Source organism: Rattus norvegicus, chromosome 2 (assembly GCF_036323735.1).
Source record: "Rattus norvegicus strain BN/NHsdMcwi chromosome 2, GRCr8, whole genome shotgun sequence".
Taxonomy (NCBI): Eukaryota; Metazoa; Chordata; class Mammalia; order Rodentia; family Muridae; genus Rattus; species Rattus norvegicus.
The window spans coordinates 209,254,550-209,277,094 of NC_086020.1; the positions used below are offsets into that span (position 1 = coordinate 209,254,550).

Here is a 22,545-nt window from a genome sequence, read left to right on the forward strand (position 1 = left end):
TCTCTCAAGGGTTAGGTGCATCCTCTCACTGAGGCCAGACCAGGCAGTCCTCCCCTGTATATGTGGCATATATGTCAGGGGCCTCATATTAGCTGGTATATGCTACGTGGTTGGTGGCTCAGTGTCTGAGAGATCTCAGGGGTCCAGGTCAGTTGAGACTTACTGCAATGTTTACATTCACAATGCAGATGGTATACGGAATCCTGCTGAATGTAGCATTAAAATAAGTTGCAAACTATCCTTACGTTCTCCAAATTTGCCAATTATCTCAGACCTCTGGTCAGAGACTAAACAAGTGTTTGCAGGGGTAGGAGTGGGGTTATTTATAGGTGTTACCAGGTAATTCAAAAAAAACTATTGACATCTAGTAATGCTGGCACTCCTAGGCACTGAGAACGTCTACCACCATATGCACCAGCAGTCGAAAATTACCTCTGCACTGCTGAACACAATATATATATATATATATATATATATATGTTCGTAGTATGCATAAAACTACTTTATTTGGTTGGGTAAAATAGGTAAACGAGTTCTAATTATGGTTTTTGAGACAAATCCATACTGATTTCACTGTAGATGGGTTAATTGCCTATCTACAATGATTTTTCTTATTTCTAATTTATATGTATATACATTATTATATATAATTATATTGTAATATCACATGATATATAACATATCATGTAATATAATAATATTCCCCTCGAGCTGGAGTTACATATTTATGTGAGCTGTTCAACATTGTATTCCTCTACTAGACAAGCAGCTGAGAAGTCTGCCCTGGGAATTGGTAGCTTACAAATAGTGTCCCCAGTCTATTGAAGTCATTTCCCAAGAACTAAAGGGAAGTTTACTTGGTTTAACTATTTATAGTTACGTAGTATTCATTGTTTTTATGGTTTCTTTTACAAGATATTGTATCTTTGGTTATTATCTACTGTGATATGTAAAGTAAAGGCTTTATGAAATGTATAGTAAGAGCCTTTGTGTCTGGCTTTGAGGAAAGCCAAGCCTCTGCTATGTTTGGGTCAATCAGTTGAGGTTGAAAAATTGTTTTGAGATTGTGTAAATCTTGAAGAAATTGTTGTCTCTTTAGAAAGTCTGTGTTTGGTGCAATATGAGAACTTTTAGCTGCACACACCTTGGTCCTAAGATACTCCTGGTAAGCCTGAAGTTCTTAGATTTGATTCTGAGTAGCCATAGTCATAAGGGACTGTGGCTTGTCTGCTCTCCCTGACAGCAAGGGCAGGATAACTTTGGTAGTTGCAACCTTTCAGAGCTCCAATTAATTTTGTGTAATGATTGAATAAAAGTAGCCGGAGTGAGCTAGTCATGGTCAGTCTTTTTTCCAAGAAGTCTGAACCTCTCTGCTTCTTTGGGAAATGCAAGTTGAGTATTTTGATGAACTTCTCTTTCTACTGAGGCACCCATAGTTAACATCAAATAATAATCCATTTTGGGGGAGATAACAACAGCTCAATTATTTTCAGGACTTTAGAACATTAAAGTATTTTATTAAATTTCTGTGAATGATTGACTCCTTCTACTATCCATACAAATTTGCTCCCCCTGCTCTCAATCCCCTCCATTCCTTTTGGTTAAAATGAACACTGTCTTTGAGATAATGCATGAGTGTACACGTGAGCTAATTTTTGCCACATATATACTGAGTGCAATTGTGCGTGTGTTGCTTCAATCAGCTTGTCCTAAATCCCCTCACCAGTTTGTATCCTGTTAGCACTGTGCTGGCTTCACCTGCACTGTAGCCACACCAATGAGGGGATTGTCTCTGCTGTCTCTACTCTGGTAGAAAAGACCACAATCTGCCTCTGACTTACATTAAGTTGACAAACAATGGAGTTGGAGGATTAATCACAACCATTGGACATTTGGAGACGCACAATTGCCAACCGCCTATTGAAGTAATTTCCCATTTCCTACTGGACTATATTGTTTTCATATTGATTTGAACATGTTCTTCATCTAGCCTAGATGAATTTGGATGCAATTGATCTACACATTTGTATATGTCATTTACATGCATGTTTTGATTTGAATTCTACTTATGATACTTTAAGTCACTAAATATTATTTTATTTTATTCATTATTACTGCATATTTCTGTGGTGGGTGTGTGCATGTGTGCAAGCCAAGTTACACATGGGCACATCCGAGGACAATACTCAGTAGTAGATTCTTTGACTGTGCATCCCAGAGATTGAATTTATGCTGTTAGGCTTGTACAGCAAGTACTAATATTCCACTGAGCTGTCTAATCTAACACTTCATATTAGTATAGTAAATCTTACTAACTGGACTGTAATGCTCTTCAATTATCATTTTTTCCTTAATGTAATGTTAATGATATGTACTGATTAATAAATCATTGACTCTTTCCAAAATATTTAATTTACTTCTTGACTTTTACTGCTTTACAGCCTTGTTCTCCACTAGTGTAATTTTAATTTTATGTGTGTGTTTATCAAATGAAACCACTTCTTTGCATTCCCATAGCCTATACTACCTCCCTAGTCATACAGCCACACGAATGTAGAAAGTTACTGAATTTGCATTGGTTCTCTTGGTACATTACGTTACCACAACAATGCTGTTTTAATGGTCATATTGTGAGAATAACCGCTAAAGGAATCATTCTTCCTTATTCTTCTATAACACTCTTGACTATTCTTTAAAAACATTTAAATTGCCTTTGCATTTATTGTGTGTAGAGGGCATTTGCCCTGCAGTACATGTGAGGAGATCATAGGACAACTTGTGGCAGTCAGTATTCTCCTTTTACCACATGGATCCTGGGAATTAAATCAATGCCCACAACTCTGGAAACAAGCACCTTTACCTGCTGACCATATACTCATGACTCTTCTTAAACCTCTGAAGTTGTGTACAATGTGTCAAATGAAAATTGCATCTGTTCTCTGCATACTTAAAAGCTTTTATGATTGGTTTTTGAGCTTTGTTAATTTGTTCATGGGACAAGGTTTCATATTCTTTTTTATGTTAATATTGGCTCTTTGTATTCTTTTATTGCTAAAACCCTGTTAGGATTCCCAGACTAAAACTAATCCTTTTTCATGCACTGCTCTATTTAGTCGGCTAATACTCCGGTCAGTACACTTCCACCTGTATTCATGAAAATGGTTCATTTGTGACTTTAATTTTTTTAATTTTTGCCAGATTTTACATAAATTTCAACCATTGAATAGAATTGTTTCCCCGATTATTCTCATCATTTCCTAATGGATTCGCGTAGAATTGCTATTACTTGTTCTTAAGTACATAGACAACTTTCTTGATGGATTCAGTTGAAATAGTGTTTCTATGTGAAAACAATAAATTAATTTGTTCTTAAAGTGGATACACTTATTATTCAAATATCTATGCATTTTAAAACTTTTTTACACTATGTTCTTAAATAGTTCACTTTACCTTAATTATTAAAGGCATTTATATAAAGTCATTCAATATGTTTTTTCATTAATTAAGACTGATAGTGCTGTCCTTTTTGTTTCTTATATGGGTAAGCATATTTTATTTCATCTATTTGATCAAGGTTGTGGGTAACTAGTTTATTGTTCAAAAACAAAAAAGAACTTTGTGCATTGTTGAATGAATATATAATTTGTGGGCTTTATATTTCATTTATTAATGGCCTTTCTTTTTATTTCACTCTATTTTGCATGTGTATTTTACATGTTGTTCTTTCTGCTATTAGAATTCTTGAGGTGAAAGTGGAGACTTTATCAACCTTTTTCTTCTCTGGTATGAGAATTTAAACTCTGAATAACATGACTTCATTTTCATTCCAAAAGTATTATCTGCCCCTTGGCACTTTATACATAGGTCATGTAAGCTCCACTAACTTTTCCTCCTATTATTGAAGAATAAATTGCTTAGTTTTCAGAAGTTGGAGATTTCTAGTTATTTGTCCTATTATTCTTTAGTTTAAAACAGCAATTAGTAACCTAAACTTTATTATTATTTGGAATATGTAAAGATTAATTTTTGGTGTGGGTTCTTTGTATATCTAAAGATGCCATGTATTTAATTCTCATTATATGCCAATGTATGCCTGCTGGTCATTGGTGGTATTTTTTTATACCTTGTATATTATTAAAATATTGTCTTGTTTTATTCTATCACTCCTAAAATAATAAATGAGTTTTCTGTTATATCTTTGGAATTATTTATCTTTTACTGTTACCTTTAATCTACCACTTATCTGTGTCATTTATCAATATATTATTTCTAATCTTTCACCTATTTATCTGTTACCTATTATCATGTTTGTTAATAATTCTATTAATAAATAGAATTATTTGCTATTGATTTATAACGCTATGATTTATAATTATAGCATAGGTATGACATTATTGGATAAACACAATCTTTTAACTGTATATCTTGTTCGTGGCTTGATCTTTTATTAATGTGAAGTATACTTTGATCTATCATTAATGTGAAATATTATTATGTACAGAAGTTTTCTAGTTTTAAAGCCCCATTCTTTTCATAACTATCTAATAACTAACTTCTTTTTCAAGATGTTTATATGGAATTTCCTTTCATATTCTCCTATATTCACACAGGTGTGCACTCACACACACATGCACAAACACACACACACATACACATACACAGACACACACACAGACACACAGAGACACATACACACACATACACACATACACACACACTAAATAAGTGAATGTAAAAAGGATAAAGTACATGAGTAAAACAAATAGTGTTTATAATTCACTAAAAAAACATTAACGTCCTTTCTTTTGTAGCTTCTTTGTTGATTTGTTTGTTATTTATTTAAGAAAAGATATTCCTCTACTGATCTGAAATTCACTATGCAGCCCAGGATGGCCTTGAACCCATGATTCTCTTGTCTCAGCCTTCAGAATGGTGAGATACACCGGCCTGCCCAGCTCTTCTCGACTCTGTTTCTAAGATCAGTTTAGGTTGATTTTGTTTTCGTTACTATAACAGATTAACAAATGAGTTACTTTATTGGCAGGTGCCTTAAATACTACACAAAGAATCCTGGTCCAAGTGAGGTGCTCTGACTGCCATGGCTGGCTTCTTGTGTAAGCACAGGATTACTCTTTTTCTTGTGGTTTTATCACCCTTTCATACATAATACCAAGGATTAGCATCTTCCTTTTTTATTGACTTGCCTTTTCTGTGCTTTATCTCTTTTAATGATCTTTTGGAGAGCTAGCATTTAAATTTATCACTCGACTGTTCGACTCTCGTTTATAAATTATTGATCTCCAATTGTATCTTTAATTCATCCCTGCTCTTTCGGACTCCTTTAAAAGAATTATTTTTACTGGAATGATTAATTAATCTGTTTTGATTCTTCTTTATTTAACATGAAAAAATATTAAAGCATTATATTTTCTTCTGAGCACAGGTCTGGCAGAGTCCTACTGGGCTTATTTCTTTATGCATATAATTTTGATTTTTAACCTTGACATGAGTTAGGGTTACTTTTCCCCTCCTTTTTCCTCTACCAAAACTTCTACTTTTGCCCCACTACTCCAATATTGCTACCATCTTCGGATATGGTGACATATATATTTTCTGTTTTTATTATTTTATTTATTTACATTTCAAATGCTGTTCCACTACCCGATCTCCCCCTCTGCTAACCTTTCTGTCTCCCCTTTGCCTCTAATAGGGTGATTCCCCCACCCATCCATCCACCCACTCCCACCTCACCCCTCTTGCATACCCTTTCGCTGGGGCATCAAGGTCCCATAGGACCAAGTACCTCCTCTCCCACTGATGCTAGATAAGGTACACATGCTATGAACCAACTCATGTTATGTTCTTCTGGTTGGTGGTTTGGTTCTGGAGAGATCTAAGGGGCCAGGTCAGTTGATATTTTTGTTCTTGCTATCTTGCTCTTAACCACAGAGCCATCTCTCCAACCTTTTTGTAGGCATGTATTTTAACTGAGTGTCACATCCAAGCTGCTTTTGTAACTGATCGTGACAGCCTCAATGAGTTTCAAGAGGAGAGCTGAATGACAAGGTTGGGACAGGAAGGGGTGTGAACTCTGACTATGAACGGAAGTATGTGCCTTCCTCCTGATTTTAAAATGCAGATCTAAAGGAGAAAGGAACTGAACCTTCTCCCAACACCCTGGACCCCAGATTAAAAAAATGGTAGCTTCTGGAATGAGCAAGTAGACATCTTGATCTCCAAAGATCTGCTTTATGTATGGAATTATTGCTTGGGAAATGTATAGAATTATTGTTGTAAGACACAAATCAATGTCTCTCTCTGTAGGCCATTATTTCAAGACCCTACTTCAGCAGCTACAATAATGATATAAGTGAAGCAATGAATAATTACTAATCTGTTGCACTGTTATCAAGGGATATGAAATATTCAAATGTATATTCTAGTTTTATATAAACTATGCTAAGGTACTGTAGTTATTTAAGAAGTGCTCACTGTATATTATACATTTTTATGAGCTTTCTACTACATAACTCTATGATGTTTTAGCTTGTATACACATACACATATATACATATATACACATATATATGTATATACATATGGAGAGAGAGATGTTCAATCCTAATCATGTTACTACTTTTCATAGCATGCTCTATATAGTAGCATTGAATAGAGCACTGATGAGTTTCCAACAAAATGAAAATGTTTCATGGCTGCTTTATTATGAGCTCCCTATTTTTATTGACAAGGACAATGAACCAGAAATGAATCCAATCTCTCCTTCACAAGCGGTTACAATGGTAAACCACATTGTTTCATTTTGCTGTTTCTCAGGTCCCACGGCAGTGTAAAGGGGGGAACAACAGTATGTATTCCTCAGGATTAATAGTCTCGTAAAATCTTAATCATGCTCAGCTGCTCAGGGGCGTGACTTTGCAGTGCACATAAGAGGCAGTGAGAAGTAACAGAATATTGGCATCTGCTTACAGCTGACTGGCCTGAGCTTGCCCAAGTTTATTTTACCGAAGATGCTTTGGCTACAGCCAAATGAGAGGAAAAAATGTTCCGTCCAATATTGATTTGAAGATGTTTGTTCTATATCACTATGTTCTGCTATCTGCCCCCTCAACATTCACATTTCTTGATATGGATACACATTCTGTTTGCACATGCGTATGTATTTCTGAGGAGAGATACATAGGATGGGGCTGATTTTAAAGTTTCTCCACAGGTAGGTCTTCTAATTAATTAACTAATTAATTAATTGACGTGCGTGTAGGAGTACATGTGCCATAGCAACACTCACATGGAGGTTGGTGGAGACAGTGTGCTGGTTTTGCCCTACTACCGCATACGTATCAGCATTCAAACTGGATCATCAGTTTTGGTGACAAGTACCCTTACCTACTGAGCCATTCACCACTGCCTCTGGATCTATTCCTATGCTAAGTGATAAAGCTGTGACCAAAGTTCTTCAGCCTTTTACAGTTTTCCTCTGATACTGGTTGGTTCAAGTTTTTCCTGCACGCTACCATCAAACGTTCTCTAGAATTCACTCACTTTACCCTTAGATAACTTGCTCCCTGATATTTTCCCCTTCTTTTAAGTCATTTTCTTTCTTGCATCTGAATAGTACTTTTCCATGTAGCCTCCATGCTCTCTTTTATAGGAAACAATGCTTTCTTGAAGACTTTTGTGAATATTAATTGCTCTCTAGTTTCTACAGTGAAAGCACAATTCCTGGCCATCTCAGGCAGCTGCAGAATTCATCTCATTATTTTGGTTGTTATTTCATATATTTGATGTTGGCTTTTATTTTGTATTAAAAAATTTGATTAGAGTCTTTTGAGAAGAATCTTTCTTTTTGTCTTTTATTTGGTTAATTTGGTTGTTATTTCTTTTCAGGTAAGGGTTTCACTGAATAGTCCAGGATAGCCCAGATCTCATTATTCTTCAATCTTAGTTTTCTGATTAATGGGATAGTATCTATATTCCAGTAGGCCATGGGGCATGTTATTTATATTATTATATTGTTTTAATATAATATTTATTATTATTTATATTATTTACATAAATAATATCTAATAATAAAATCTACAGGACAATATCTAATGACACTCCCCAGTGTCAGTTTAGATAGTAAGTACACTGTCTTGTTCCACAGCACATCTTACAATAGTAATTTGAATAACTTTTTCAATGTAACTTTGATGATGGGGTCAGTGTGTTTCCTAATACATTTAACAATTCCTGTCAGTTTTTCCTCTTATTCATTTCTTTAGCTGTGAGGATGATTTTGTCCAACCATTACAACATTCTGATACTCTCAAGCCATACAAATGCCCTTTTGTGATCTATGATTAGTTATAAACCAGTTTCTAAACATGTTCTGGATTGCACAGCTGTCAGTCAGGATCCTGTTGCAGAACTGGTTCCACTGAGACTTACACTCTAGGACCTCCCCAGTTCCACGTGTTTCTCGTTGCTTTCTTAGGTTGGACATGTCTACTTGGGTATGGAGAAGCCTACGTGGTAAGTAAGCAAAGCCATATTTAGCCCAATTCCACAACAGTGGCCAGGAAACAGAAAAGAGCAGGTGATTTTCCTCTAGATGCAACAGCCTTGAGGGGAAATTTTTAGAGAGGTTAAAGAAATAAAATTTAGAATTCCAATTCACCATAGTTAAAGTAAACCAAAACACTCACTATAATTTCTTTTTCCATTTCCATACTGAGTTCCTTCAATTTTTCTACATCTGAGAATCTGTGAAGTAGCCCAAGAATCCATATGGTGTAGTGGGAAGAGCAAGATATTTAAAAGCAAACTCTAGTTTCAAATCCCAACGCTCAGAAGGCTCAGTTTGTCTGTCTTCATGTCTTTGCTGCCAAATGTGCTGTAGCCATCCATATCTTCCCCACCAAATGATTAGTAACATAAAATCCTCTGACGTTGTACACATGGAAGGATCATATCAAAGTTTTGAGAGTTCATCCCAACCATCCAGAGAGAAATGGAAATACTCAAAGTTTGTCCTGCCTCCAAGGTGTGCAGGGGTAAAACAGAGAGCAGAATTTGAGGGAAGGACACAGTGACTGGCCCAGCTTGAGACCCGTGCCTTGAGATGGAGCCCACCCCTCACACTATTAATAATATTCTGCTATGCTTTCAGACAGGAGCCTAGCATAAATGTCATCATAGAGGCTTCATCCAACAATGGATGGAAACTGATGGAGAGACCCACAGCCAAAGAGGCTGAGCTCCAAGACTGTGGAAGAGAGGAAGAATTGAAGGAACCCACCAGATCGGCAACCAGAAAACCTACAGAATCGACTAACCTGGACACATAGGGGCTCACAAAGACTGAACTGTCATCTAGAGAGCATGCATGGGGCAGATCTAGGCCCATATGTACATATGTGCAGTTGTGAATCTGGGTTGTCATGTAGGACTCCTAAAGCAGAAACACAGGTTGTCTCTGACTCCACTGCCTGCCTTTGGATCCCATTTTCCTAACTGAGCTGCCTTGTGTAGCCTGAACAGGAGAAGAGGCACCTAGTCCTATTGCAACTTATTATGCCAAGGCTGGTTGATATCCATGGGAGGTGCCCTGTCTGAGGAGAAGGGGAAGAGGATTAGATGGAGGGGGGAGGGGAAATGAAAGGGAGGGAGTTGGAGGAGAGGAGAGAGTGAAAACTGCAAGTAGGATGTAAAGTAAATAACTTAATTAATGGAGAAAAAAGAAAAAAGGGCTCCAGTCAAAGTTCTACATTTCTACTTTAATTAATAAAAAATTCTAATTTAGCCACAAAGCAAGAAGAGGAAAAGAGAACTTTAAAAATGGTAATAGAAATACTCAGCACAGTAAAACAGTAGATCAAAACCAAAGAAACCATCATTGACATTTTAGTAAGATCAATAGACTTGGGAAAAGCCTATTGTCAAGTTGTCAAGCCTATTAGGGAAAAAAATAGAAACGCAGATGGTGGCTGGTGTTAGAAATTGAATGAGGACATCAGTATGGGTACTGTATACATTAGGGAACAATGTGAGAACATTCTAAATAACTTCAACTAATGTTGATAAGTTCAATGAATCATACAAATTCTTTCAAACACGTAACATGAGCACTTATTCAAAAAACAGACTCACATAACTGTGTTTCTATATAAGGTTCCAATTTATACACCACTTGTAAAGCCTTCCAAATATTCAAGGCATGGATACCAATCCTATATAAATTCTTCCAGAACATGGAAGAAGCAAGAAACAATTTCAACCCAAGGTTTCAGCCCAGTTTATCAGACTGGCATTGTTCAGACACTCACATTAAACAATGAAATGAAATGAAAGAAAATGTCACATGGTAGGTCAGCCTATGACACTGATACGTGCCTTCAGTCTCAGGGACTCAGGAAACATGAGGATCTCCTCAGTCCAAATGTTCAAGGCCAGTCTGATAACCAGAAGAAAGCCTCGAAGAGAGGAGGCAGAAGAGAGGGAGGGAAGGATAAAACCTTCAAGCAATAATAGCCATAATAAAGGAGTAAAAATAACTAAACAAATGGTAGTAGATATCAATGACTTCACGTATTTTACCTCTGAAATATATTTGCTTATACAATATATTAGTTTATTTCTGGCAGCATCTTCTAGTTCTTGCTTTCTATTCATTCTGCTCTTACTGACTCCTTTGGAAGTTTTATTTTTCTTGGCTATTTTATGTATTTACATTTCAAATCTCTCTTTTTGTGTTTTTGTGAATGTGCATTATTGCTAAGTGTGTGCATGTGTCTGTGCATGGTTTGTATGTGAGGTGCTCACATCAAGGTACATGTGTGTATGTCAAAGGGCAACTTTGTGGAACCATATTTCTCCTTCCACCTTTCTGCCTGTTCCAGGGATCAGACTCAGTTTGCCAGGCTCAGAATGTACAACACGCACCCTACCTTCTGAGACGCTCACCGGTCTCATTAAGTGGATTATTCCAGGAGACTTTTCTAACACATTGCCCACGATCTCTCTCATATTCTCCTTCCTCAAACACACAATTTTATTATGTCAGTCTATGGGTTTGACCTTAAAGAGGCTTTTGGTAACCTTGTCAGTTTCTTTAGTACAGTTAGGACCCCTTAAACCCCATTAAAAATCCCGAACACACACATACACACACACACACATGCACACATACACACACACATACACACACACACACATACACACACATACACACACATACACATACACACACATACATACACACCACACACACACACAGAGAGAGAGAGAGAGAGAAACCTTAATTTATATTCTTTTCTATCATTGTACATATTCTGTGCCCAGAAATATTCCATAATCTTATTCTAGCTAACACCATAGACATAATTCTACATGTATTTGCTTGAAATCCAAATATTATGCTTCTACCCTAATCTTTAATTCCCTCTCCTTCAGCTTCTGTGCTATGTGGTTCTGCTGAAGTTTACTTTAGATTTATTTAATTTTATTTGTATGACTGTTTTGTCACATTGTAGTTAAGTGGATTTACTGAGATATGGAATAAAGTCTAAGGTGTCTGCCACTCCTCTATATGTGAGCATTGCTTGGCAAACTTTCAGTCTCTTTCCTTGTTTCAAGTAGCATCTTCAAGACTGAATGTACAGCACATTAAAGTGAAATGTGTGACCTTCCCACATCTTTCATTCTACAGTTTCTTTTTCCAGTGAGTGTCGGACAAAGAATCCCGGTCTTTCACACTGGTGCTAACACTCTACTACCCAAACACTCCCTTAACCATAACTCTTTGTCCACCCCTCCCACACAGCCTGGCTGTTGCTATGTTTCTCCTGGAAGGTAGAAGACCTTCCTAGTTGTATAGAATCACAAAACTGATTTGAACATTTAAAATATTGTTTTATCTGCTATAGTTACAACTGGGAACACTGAAATTTCTAGTTACTCAAGAGAAATATTCATGTTCACATCTTTGGTAAAGAACACACAAGAGTAAGGCAAATATATGCTCGCCATATATGCAGGAATAACTTGTTTTAGCATAATTTCTTATGCTGCCCAGAAATGACATACTGTTATTTGAAGTAGAATTACAATAGGAAATGTTTCACTAAACATTCCATTTAATATTTACGCATTTTCTCTTTTTATGTATGTGTTTATCAGTGCTTATATATACACATGCATGTGCATATGTATATGTATGCATGTATAAGCACATGTGTAAGTGTGTACTCATAGGAAAACTAGAAGTCAATAACAGGTGTTCTTCTGAATCATTCGACACCCTACTTTCTGAGAAATCATCTCGTAGTAACATGGAATTCACCAATTCAGCTAGACTTCTCTTTCTTCTTTCCTTTATTTTCAGGTTTATAATTTAAAATATGTTTAAAGAGTCATTATAAAAAGATCTAATTATTTCAAACACAATAAGTCACCACCATTACCTTCTATGAATCAGATAGTTAAAATATATACAAAACTAGCGATTTTTGATGCAAAATGCCATTTTTTCTTCATAAAACAACCAATTATGAGTTCATGTCTATATTTTCTGACTATGGTTAATATGTAAGAAAAATAAGAACCATAATTTTCATTAAGTTTAAATGAGCAACAAGCCTAAGAGATTCATAATTAAAGGACATATTTGCACTTTGAATTAATTTTTAAACATTTCCTAAGTGCTATGCGATGAGCATTATGCGAGAGAAGATCAGCGTTTCCCTCACCAAAGATATCAACAAAACCATTTTTAATTTTAAAGAAAATGCCTTCCTGGGAAAAACGTAATCAATAATTTGTCTTTCATCCTCAGAACAATTAAGTCGTTCCTGTTTCCAAATACTCAGTTGGAGACTTTCCAAGTTTCCTACATCTTCATTGTATTAGGAAGAATGTTTCTAGCTCACTAATTTTGCTGCTAATCAAACACTTAAAAGAGATTCTTTATACTTTCAGATATGCTTTGAAAAAAATCCTCCCATCATATGCACAAGGGAATTATAAGTTCATTAGTATACAGTTTTTCACATCTTAAATTCATGGTTCATTATGTTACCTTAGAGATAAAAATACAATTTTACACTTATATGAAAGTAAAAATAATTGGAATTAACATCTGATTATGAGTTTTAATTTTGAAATTAATCTACAGACATCTCTAATTTAAATATTTCAAATCAAAAGCTACCTTTAATATTTTACTGCAAACAATACTTAAAGCCTAAATTGTATCCATTTAGAGTAATGCTTTTGAAAAAACATGAAGCACTTTTGCATTTTAAAAGAACTTCCATATTTCATACTGTAGATGTTAGAAAAGACAAACCTAAAATGTGTGGCCATTCACATCTTAGGAACACCATAGTAGTTATTTTGGTTTTCTTATTAAGGGAGAGTTTGTGGCTACATATTTCAGTCAGAAATGGATCACTTGTAACTCAATGACATTTATGCTGTGATAAATCACAGGAGCAACTTATACCTCCCTTCTGGCTACAGAAAAAAAAACATGGAATCTTGCACTTAAAAATGCAGGAATCGTAACTAGACATGGAAGCCCATAAACCTTTACCCACTTTGGAAAGACTTTTGCCAATTTCTGCAAACTTGGATAGACAAAATATCTCAGTGATCTGAGAATAAATTCTGCTTCAGCTCCTTCCTGGAGATACACACTGCACAACCATATGGATAACTTTAGTAGCACTTGTTTTGTCCATAAGTATTTATTAGGGAAGTGGAACTTATTCTAGAATTTTAGAAGCACATGATTAAGAGGTAATAAAGAATTTATGTTATCATGTCCAGACATGCTTTGATTTTTCTTGAATTGCACATGTAGGCCCACATTCTTCCTAAGATAACAGTCTATTGACAAATTTTTTACAGTTCATGTGGAAATTATTTGTTACAAGTTCATAATTCATTTGTCTACAAAAATGATTAATATATTTAACTCGCCATGTTATTTTGGGTAACCCAATATATAGCTCAAAAATTATGTCTAAGATATAAATCCTGAAAATTTCAGTGGAATAAGACAGCAAAATGTAGCTCTTAACCTGGGAGCCAAACACACACTACCTCTTTCACATATAACTTTTGGATTTCCTTGCAGATTATATAGGGTTGGGAACATAGTAGGTGCTTTAATTCATTGTTTATTTTTCAAAACTAAACCAACATTCAAAATTGTACTGGTTTAAAATAACATCTTAATTAGACTGCAATTTTGTGGTTTGGGCTGGACTCAGTCTCAGATTCTGTTTGTTTTGTTTGTGGATCATTTTATTGGTAAATTTAGTTATGTCAGCAGTGGACAGCAGAGAGGTTGAGAGGCCAAGTCAACCCTCTGGTCCATGTAGTCTCAGAGTTCCTCTTTGGTGTTTCTCACCTGTCATCTTTCAAGGTGCAGCCAGATTTCTGGCCTGCAGATTACAGGCTCCTGTGAGAGCACATGTGTAAACCCCCAGAGCTGTAGGGCTGGTACCCTGTGGCTCTGACATACCCTTTTGACACCCACCTCAGTTCTTCAGTCAAGATCTGAAAGGTGGTTACCAGGAAGCTTGTTCACTCTGGGCCACCAATGGAGCTCTCTGTCCCAGGGTGAGTTGGCAGGCTGCCGGGGAAACCCAGATGGGCAGGTGCTAATCTCTTAATTGCTGGAGTAGGAAGTGAAGCTGGAAGTTTGGTGGTTTGCAATAGCTGTTAATGAACCTTAATACACACACATACACACACACATGCACGCACACACACACACACACACACACACACACACACACACACACACACACACTTGAAGCATACCAAGCTAAAGATAGTGCAGTTACTTGTCATAGTTTGTCCACTCTGTAAATATTAGTCTTCATAGGTTATAGTTAATAACTTCGGAGTAAAGTGGGCTTCGCATTACCCCTACCCAGAGATTTTTGCCACCATTTCCCTTGTATCAGCAAAAGTGTATCTCTCAGGATCTCTTGGTTGAGAAGAACAGGCATTGACTCTGACAGCCTGAATAGAGTTGGGCACATAGGGTAAAGGCAGGCAAACAGCAATAAAAGACTCTCAGAGTAAGGCTGGTTATAAAGAGTGTGTAACACAGATGTCATAGAATTGAAGATTTAGGGCAAAGTTAAGGAAGAGAATTGAGGACCAGCCCTCTCCTTGAAGCAGCCATTTAACTGATCGTTTTCCTCCTTCATTGACTTTCATCAGTTATAAATTTCATGCTCTCTTTTACTATTTTATACTTTCTAATCTCCATTTATACTAATGTCTGAATATAATTTTGTGTCAGCCAGGGGCATTTGAAATGAGACATTTCTTAACTGTGTGTAAGTTTCCCACACAGTGTATGATATTGATTGGTCCTCAGACCATAAACGCTTAGATCCTATAAAGTCATTTTGACAACTTATAGCTCTCTAAAGTGTGGCTTTTCCCACCGAGGGAATAACTACACAAAGGAATAAAACTTTTTCTTGTGTGTGTGTGGCTAATATCCAAGTACCAGTGTCTAGGTTCACATGTACTGTGTCAAGTCATAATACATGCATTTTCTTAACTTAATGAAATTAAAAGGATCCTCATTTTAACAAAATTTCCCAGTTGTGTTTCTAGTGATTTCCAAAGCCAAGTGAGAACTTGGTTCTATAAAAGCATATGTAAGTCACACTCATAGAAGGATCGCATTTTGACCCTTGGCAGCAGACATGCTGATCTAAACTTCCGTGAGCCGTTTAGTCACTGCAGGCTTAGATGAGGATAGTAAAAAGACAGGCAATTACAAGTCTTGATGAGAATAAGGAAAGTTTCAAATTCACCCACACTCACACTGCTGTAAGGAATGAGAAGCATACAGCTGTTATGGAAAACAGTTTGGAACTTTCTCAAAACTGTTAAACTGGGAGACACAATATGACATGGCAATTCGACATCTAGCGACATACTCAGGAAACACCAAAACACAAGTTGATGTAAGATGTGCACTTGAATTTTGAGAGCACTGTTATCCTTAATAGGTAAAGAGTGGAGATAGCTTGAATTCGTACCAAGTGAGAAAGGACAAATGAAGGGTTCTGAAGTCAGAGATTGGAATAGTGCTCAGATATGAAAAGAATTAATATCGGTGTGTATTGATCGATGCGTGTTTCAACCTGGATACACTTTGAAAACTGTGTTAAGATAAAGAACCCAAATATGAAAGGGTAATAGGGTATGTAACTCAGTTAAATGCAATATTCAGATATACGGACAAAACACAGATCAGTTGATTTCATGGTTAGAGACACAAGCAAATGTGAAATAATTCTAGGTAGAAACAGGGCTTCATCTTGGGGATGCAGAAACTATTCTCAAATTATTAAGGATGCTTATGCCAAATTACAAATGTGGCCCAAACACTGCAATACACATGTACAAGGGTGAATTAGGATATATAAATTATATCTTAACAAAATCTTTTTTAAAGTTTCAAACTCATAATCAATTATATGCATGAGTGTTCATAGAGGTGTAATATATAATTATCTCAAACAAAAATCAACCAAAATATCTCTAAGATATGAAAGGTTAATTAAACTGTCATATATCTTTGCAATGGGATACTATGCAGTGATAAAAATGTTAAGATAAATAAAATGTACATATTAATAAATGAAAGAAGTCAGACAATCGGCTACACACTATATATATACATATATATATATAGTATGATTTTATTCATATGGCATTATGTGAAACATAAACCAACAGAATTACTAAATAGGCCATAGTTGATAAGAATTCCAAGAGAAGTCAGATTTGAATAAATAATTTAAAATTTTATCTTATTTTTATTTACATGTTTTTGTGTGTGGATGTCCTTAGAGACCAAAGTCATCAGATCACTTGCAGCTGAAGATCTAGGTGGTTGTGAGTCACCTGACCTTTGTGCTAAGAAGTAAATTCAGGTCCTTTGCAAAAACAGCAAGCACTTTTAACTACTGAGTGACTGCTTCAGCCCCTTTTAGTGACGATTCACAGGGGGCATTTTAGAGTAAGAAAAGTATCCTATAAGATTGCAAAGTGATAAAGTTTAAGAGATTACGCATTTGTAAAAACCTATAAAACTTCAATAGACAAAGAATACGGTTTTATATATACAAATAAAACAAAAAACAATCCCAGAGATTCAGAAACCCCAGGGTAGAATGTAAACGAGACCAAAGAAGCTAACTGTATCACAAAAGGACATATTAACCTCATTGAAGGGAGTGAGGGAAAAATGCTAGCTGAAGCAGCTTTAGAAAACAATGTAAATCTAATGCAAAAGGCACTGTCTGAAAGGATTATACTGTAGCTGGGAAAGATGCTTTGCATAGCACATGGATAACCAATTTTAATTCTGGTATACATAGAATCAAATGATTAACTATAGAGATAGTGGTCAGTGCAGGAATGGATGGTTATAGAAAAGCAAGATGAAGATTATTAAGTTAATATTAATGTGATAATGGATTGGAGTTGGAGACATCAAAATGTACTATTGTTTAACATACAGATTAATTTAATGCACTTAGTTAATATGTTTAGATATAGAAATATATGGTAAAATAAATAAAAATGTAATAAAAATATAAACAATACATGTAATATACACATGTACATGCATATGTATGGACATATAATATACATATACATATGTGAGTCAATACACACTCACGTTCCTTGCTTTGTAAGTATGAAAGGCCTGAAACAATTGAATTCACTTACTCATAAGTACACTCAGGCGTTCAGACAGAAATTTTTAATACTAATGTTGGTTAAAAGATCTAGGACTCCTTGTAGATTGCTTAGAAAGGGAACAAGAGAAAATGTATAAAGTAAGTTTCAACCCAGGTACACACACACACACACACACACACACACACACACACACACACACAGAGAGAGAGAGAGAGAGAGAGAGAGAGAGAGAGAGAGAGAGAGAGAGAGCGAGCTATGATCCAGTATGTGAAAAGAACAAAATGGCATAAGAGACTACTAGAAGTGCTCTCCGAGTCCAGTGCTAAAACAATTTGAGAAAAAAAAACCATCAAATACTATGTTTTTAAAACACAACATACAAACTTACATGAAGGCCATACTGATTTAAATAATGAACACATAAGACAAATGGAGGAGGATTAACAAAGATTCCATGCGGAAAACTTCCAAGTCCTTTGCAGGTACTCAGTCCCTCAGCTAGGAGCATATTTCCTCATCTGCTGGCTTTTCTGTCCCTGGAAGCCTCTCTCCTATCATAGCTCAGCACTATCCCACTTCTGTGTAGGCTTCTATCTCCTCTTCACCTCTCTCTTGATCACCGTGGATCTTTCTCTCTTCTAAACATCGCATGTGGGGTTTCCGAGTCCTTTCTAAAAGCATGCTATGGGAAAAGAAAGAGAAGTGAGAAGGTCCACAGCAGAGAAAAAGGGCTGACACTGTGAGCAAAGCAATCGAGGTCCCAGTTCACTTTAAGTCCTGCTCATGGCCTTTTCTCTTGATTCGAAGCCCAGAGAAGAGGAGATGGCCCCGTGTTCTCTCCCTTCACAGTCCTTATCCTGCCCTAATCACTAGAATCACGTTGACAATCAGAATTAGCCTCCTCCGTAACAGATAAAATACTTGTCAAAACAGCACTTAAGCCCATGATCAAATAAATGATAAAACCCCACCAGGACCCTGTCGAAAATGCTGGGAATACCTATGTCTCCTAATGTTTAAGGTTGAGAATAATCATTTATTATTTTTTTCTTTAAAGAGAATTTTGGTTTGGCATCTCAAGCAAACCCTGGAGGGTCATGTTTTGTTAGATAGTACTACAGAACAGGGTCTCCTTACTGGATGGTGACCTAGTGACCAGCAGAGTGACTTCAGCAGCTAGCTATGCTGGGCTACATTATTTCTTCTAAAGTGCACAACAATGTGCAGGCAAACACACACAAATATAAAACAATAATGCAGAGAGAAGATCCGTAATCAAATAGTACTCTAACAAATACTTCTGCCTGTTTGCCCTCTAATTTGCCTTTCCTGCATCAGTAGAATTACATCTTCCACCAGAAGCTTATTAAAAGACAACTCTGGTTTGCTGCTTCTCATCACAAACACTTGTAAGAATCCACTTAAGAAAAGAAAGGGCTGGGGTTGGGGATTTAGCTCAGTGGTAGAGCACTTGCCTAGCAAGCGCAAGGCCCTGGGTTCGGTCCCCAGCTCCGGAAAAAAAAAAAAAGAAAAAGAAAAGAAAGGGCTTACTTTGGTTCACAATCCACTTAAAGCCCAAGATACACTGGCCCCATTGCTTTGAGTGAGTGAGCACATGAGGCTGAGTGTAACTGCTCACCTCCTGGAAAGGAGCAAGGGAAGTAGAAGAGATCAGTTCTGGCATTCTTTTCAAGGGTAATACCGTGAGGAAATCCCAGTCAGTCCCATCTGGTCAAGTTGAGTCCTAACATCCTCAAGCTGAGATCAAAGTCTCTAACGGACACACTGGATTCTGAATGACAATCTCTATCAAAACCAGAGCAACTGCTTAGAAAAATCACTCAAATTTTAGCTTTTTCATTTCAAAAGCCGCGATTATATGACTTTGTAAATTGTGGGAGAGGTTGTACTGGTGATTCTTACAGTCCCTATCGTTTCCACCACGAACTAGAGCCTGGCTGGCTTGATTTATGTTCTCCCCTCAGACTCCTTTGCCATGCTCTCTGTGTGTCTGGGTGATGAAGCAGGACCATGTGTTTGGAGCTTAGAGATGGCCAGGGACTTGGCAATAGAAGAAATAGAATGCAAGAAAGAGTCTTGTTATGGAAATAGAAGCTTACTGTGATGGCAAATGTGGAGCAGTAAACATATTGGATAATGCTCTCATCACTCATCTACATTCCCCGAAATGGCAATGTCTGCTGGCTTTGCCCTCCTTCCCGAGACACTGGGCTTTTCTCAACAGCCTGGCACTGAAAGAACTCTACATGAAGAGAAAAAAAAAGTCGCAGGAGAGTCAACGATCTTTCACTCTTCTCTTGCAATTGATGAGTAAATCAAAATAAAAATATTTTTTCATTGTAAAACAGACTTACATTTTGATGGACTTAACTCCAAAATGTATAGAGAGGGTAAAGATACGGGCTGCTAAACCTGACCTTAATTTGATCCCCAGAACCCATATGGTAGAAGGGGAAAATTAAAGAACTGAACTACTGTTGGTTATCCTCTGACTTCTACACATGTTCCACACATTAACACACATGTGTTTGAACATTCACTTACATGCACATACAGAGAGAGAGAGAGAGAGAGAGAGAGACAGAGAGACAGAGAGACAGAGACACAGAGACACAGACAGAGACACAGACAGAGACAGAGACAGAAACAGAAAGACAGAGAAAGAGAAAGAGAGACACAGAGAGACAAATACACACAGAAGGAGAGAGACAGAGACAGAGAAAGACAGAGAGACAGAAAGACACATAGATACACACACACACACACACAGAGGGAGAGACAGAGAGACAGAGAAAGACAAAAAGAGACACAGAGCGACAAGCAAATACACACAGAGGGAGAGAGACAGAGACAGAGAGAGACAGAGAAACAGAGACAGAGACACACAAACACAGACACAGAGGGAGAGACAGACAGACAGAGAGACAGAGAAAGAAAGAGACAATGAGACACACCGAAGAAAAGAGAGAGAGAGACAAAGCACAAATAAGTGTAACTAATATAAACAAATAAAAGGTCTTTATTGAGCTTTCAAATAATGAAAGAACTATTAAATATACAGCTGAATGCATTATATTGAAGGAGAACGCAGAGAATGGGCTGTGTGAAGTTGCCCGTGCCTTACTATTTCATCTCTATTATAACCCCTTTCACTATCACCCCATCCTGGACATAGAGTCCCAGCAGGAATAAGCACATCCTCTCCCACAGATGCCCAACCAGGCAGTTCAGGTATGGGGAGGGGATACAATGGCAGGCAACATAGACAGACTGCAACCCTGTTCCAAGTTTTAGGGGACCCATATGAAGACCAAGGTGTACATCTGCTACAAAAGAGGACTTGGTCCAGCCCATGCACGCTCTTACATTGGTATGAGCTCTCATGGGTCTAGGTTAGTTGATTTTGTAGGTCTTCTTGTGGTGTCCTTGACCGGCTTACTCAATCCTGTCTTCTAGTCTTCCACATGACTCTCAAGCACTGCCTGAAGTTTGTCTTTGGGTCTCTGCATCTGTTTCCATCCACTGTTGGATGAAACCTCCCAGGAGACAGTTATGCTACATCCTTGTCTGCAAGCATAGCATTCGTTGATTAGTTTCCTTGATAGTTTCCTTGATAGTGTCAGGAGTTGGCTCTTCCCATGAAATGGATCTCAAGTTGGACTAGTCATTGGTGGGCCAGTCTTTGGTGTGGTCATTCCGTCAGTCTTTGCTCCATTTTTTATTCCTGTGCATCTTATAGGAGGCAGGACAAATTTTGGGTTAAAGGTTTTGTGAGTGGATTGATGTCCCCCTCCTTCAATCAGAAGTCCTGTCTGGCTACAGAAGGTGGCCACTTCAGTCACTGTATCCACATTGGTAGGAATATCAATTAGGGTCACCCTATAGACTCTCCATAGCCTCCCTATCTCAGGTCTCCAGCAGGTCCCAGAGATGTCCCCCATCAATTAAGTTCTGCATCTCGATAACCTGCTTCAATACCTGAGAAGTTGACATGCTGCCATTTAAAGCCAAAAGAGTCTGGCCTTTGGTAGACCAGGTCTCTGAGTATTTTAGAACTTTGTCAATCGCAATGAGATATGTCACATGAGACAGACATAAATGTGCCTGGATATTAAGCCTTCACAATATGTGCAGTAATTTGTTACTACAGAAGAAGCTATCTTATACATGTAAAGATATTATACAAAACCCACAATTAAGACTAATGTAAGTCTACTAAAATCACATTTCATGCTAAGCAAAACACACATCTACTAAATATCACATTGTTAAAATCATCTTTATTGAGTAAAGGTATTATAGAATAGCACACTATTAATTCAGCTACAGATACTTTTTGAGTAGTTATTTTATATGCAAGAGTGTAAAATATAATTTTAAGATAAAAATATACAATTACTGGGAATTTACACTAAAAGTCTAACCTATTAATAAAAACTGTATTGTCTGTAGTAGCATCTAAGCATAGTTTCCCATTTCACCCTATGTATTAAAAAGCACTGACATGAGGGCTATGTCATGCTGGCATCTTGAGTAGCTCACCAGGTGATTAAATGGTATGAAGAGATCACAATGTATTAGAATCTGAAGGGATTGCCTTTAACCTTTGTTAAGGAAAGAAGCTGTGGGGTTGGACAGTTCGGCTTGAAACCTTCCTATGAAAGGTCTGGGAGCAGTGAAATTTAGATCAAGGTACATAAACTCCTGAAGGTCCAATTTCCTCTATTTTCTTTATAATACAGGTGCACCACTATCTTCTGAGACTGATTTAAGCAC

At 37.0% G+C, this 22,545-nt stretch overlaps 1 long non-coding RNA gene across 2 annotated transcripts in view; it reads left to right on the plus strand.

The window, feature by feature from the left end:
* Positions 1-20,525, plus strand: part of LOC120100931 (uncharacterized) — a 113,285-nt gene extending 92,760 nt beyond the window's left edge. The window contains exon 5 of one of the 2 annotated variants that reach the window (XR_010064399.1): positions 1-20,525. This exon is cut by the window's left edge and continues 9,176 nt beyond it. This is a non-coding gene — a long non-coding RNA (uncharacterized LOC120100931). The other variant, XR_010064398.1, reaches the window with a different exon arrangement.
* The last annotated feature ends 2,020 nt before the right edge of the window (positions 20,526-22,545 follow it).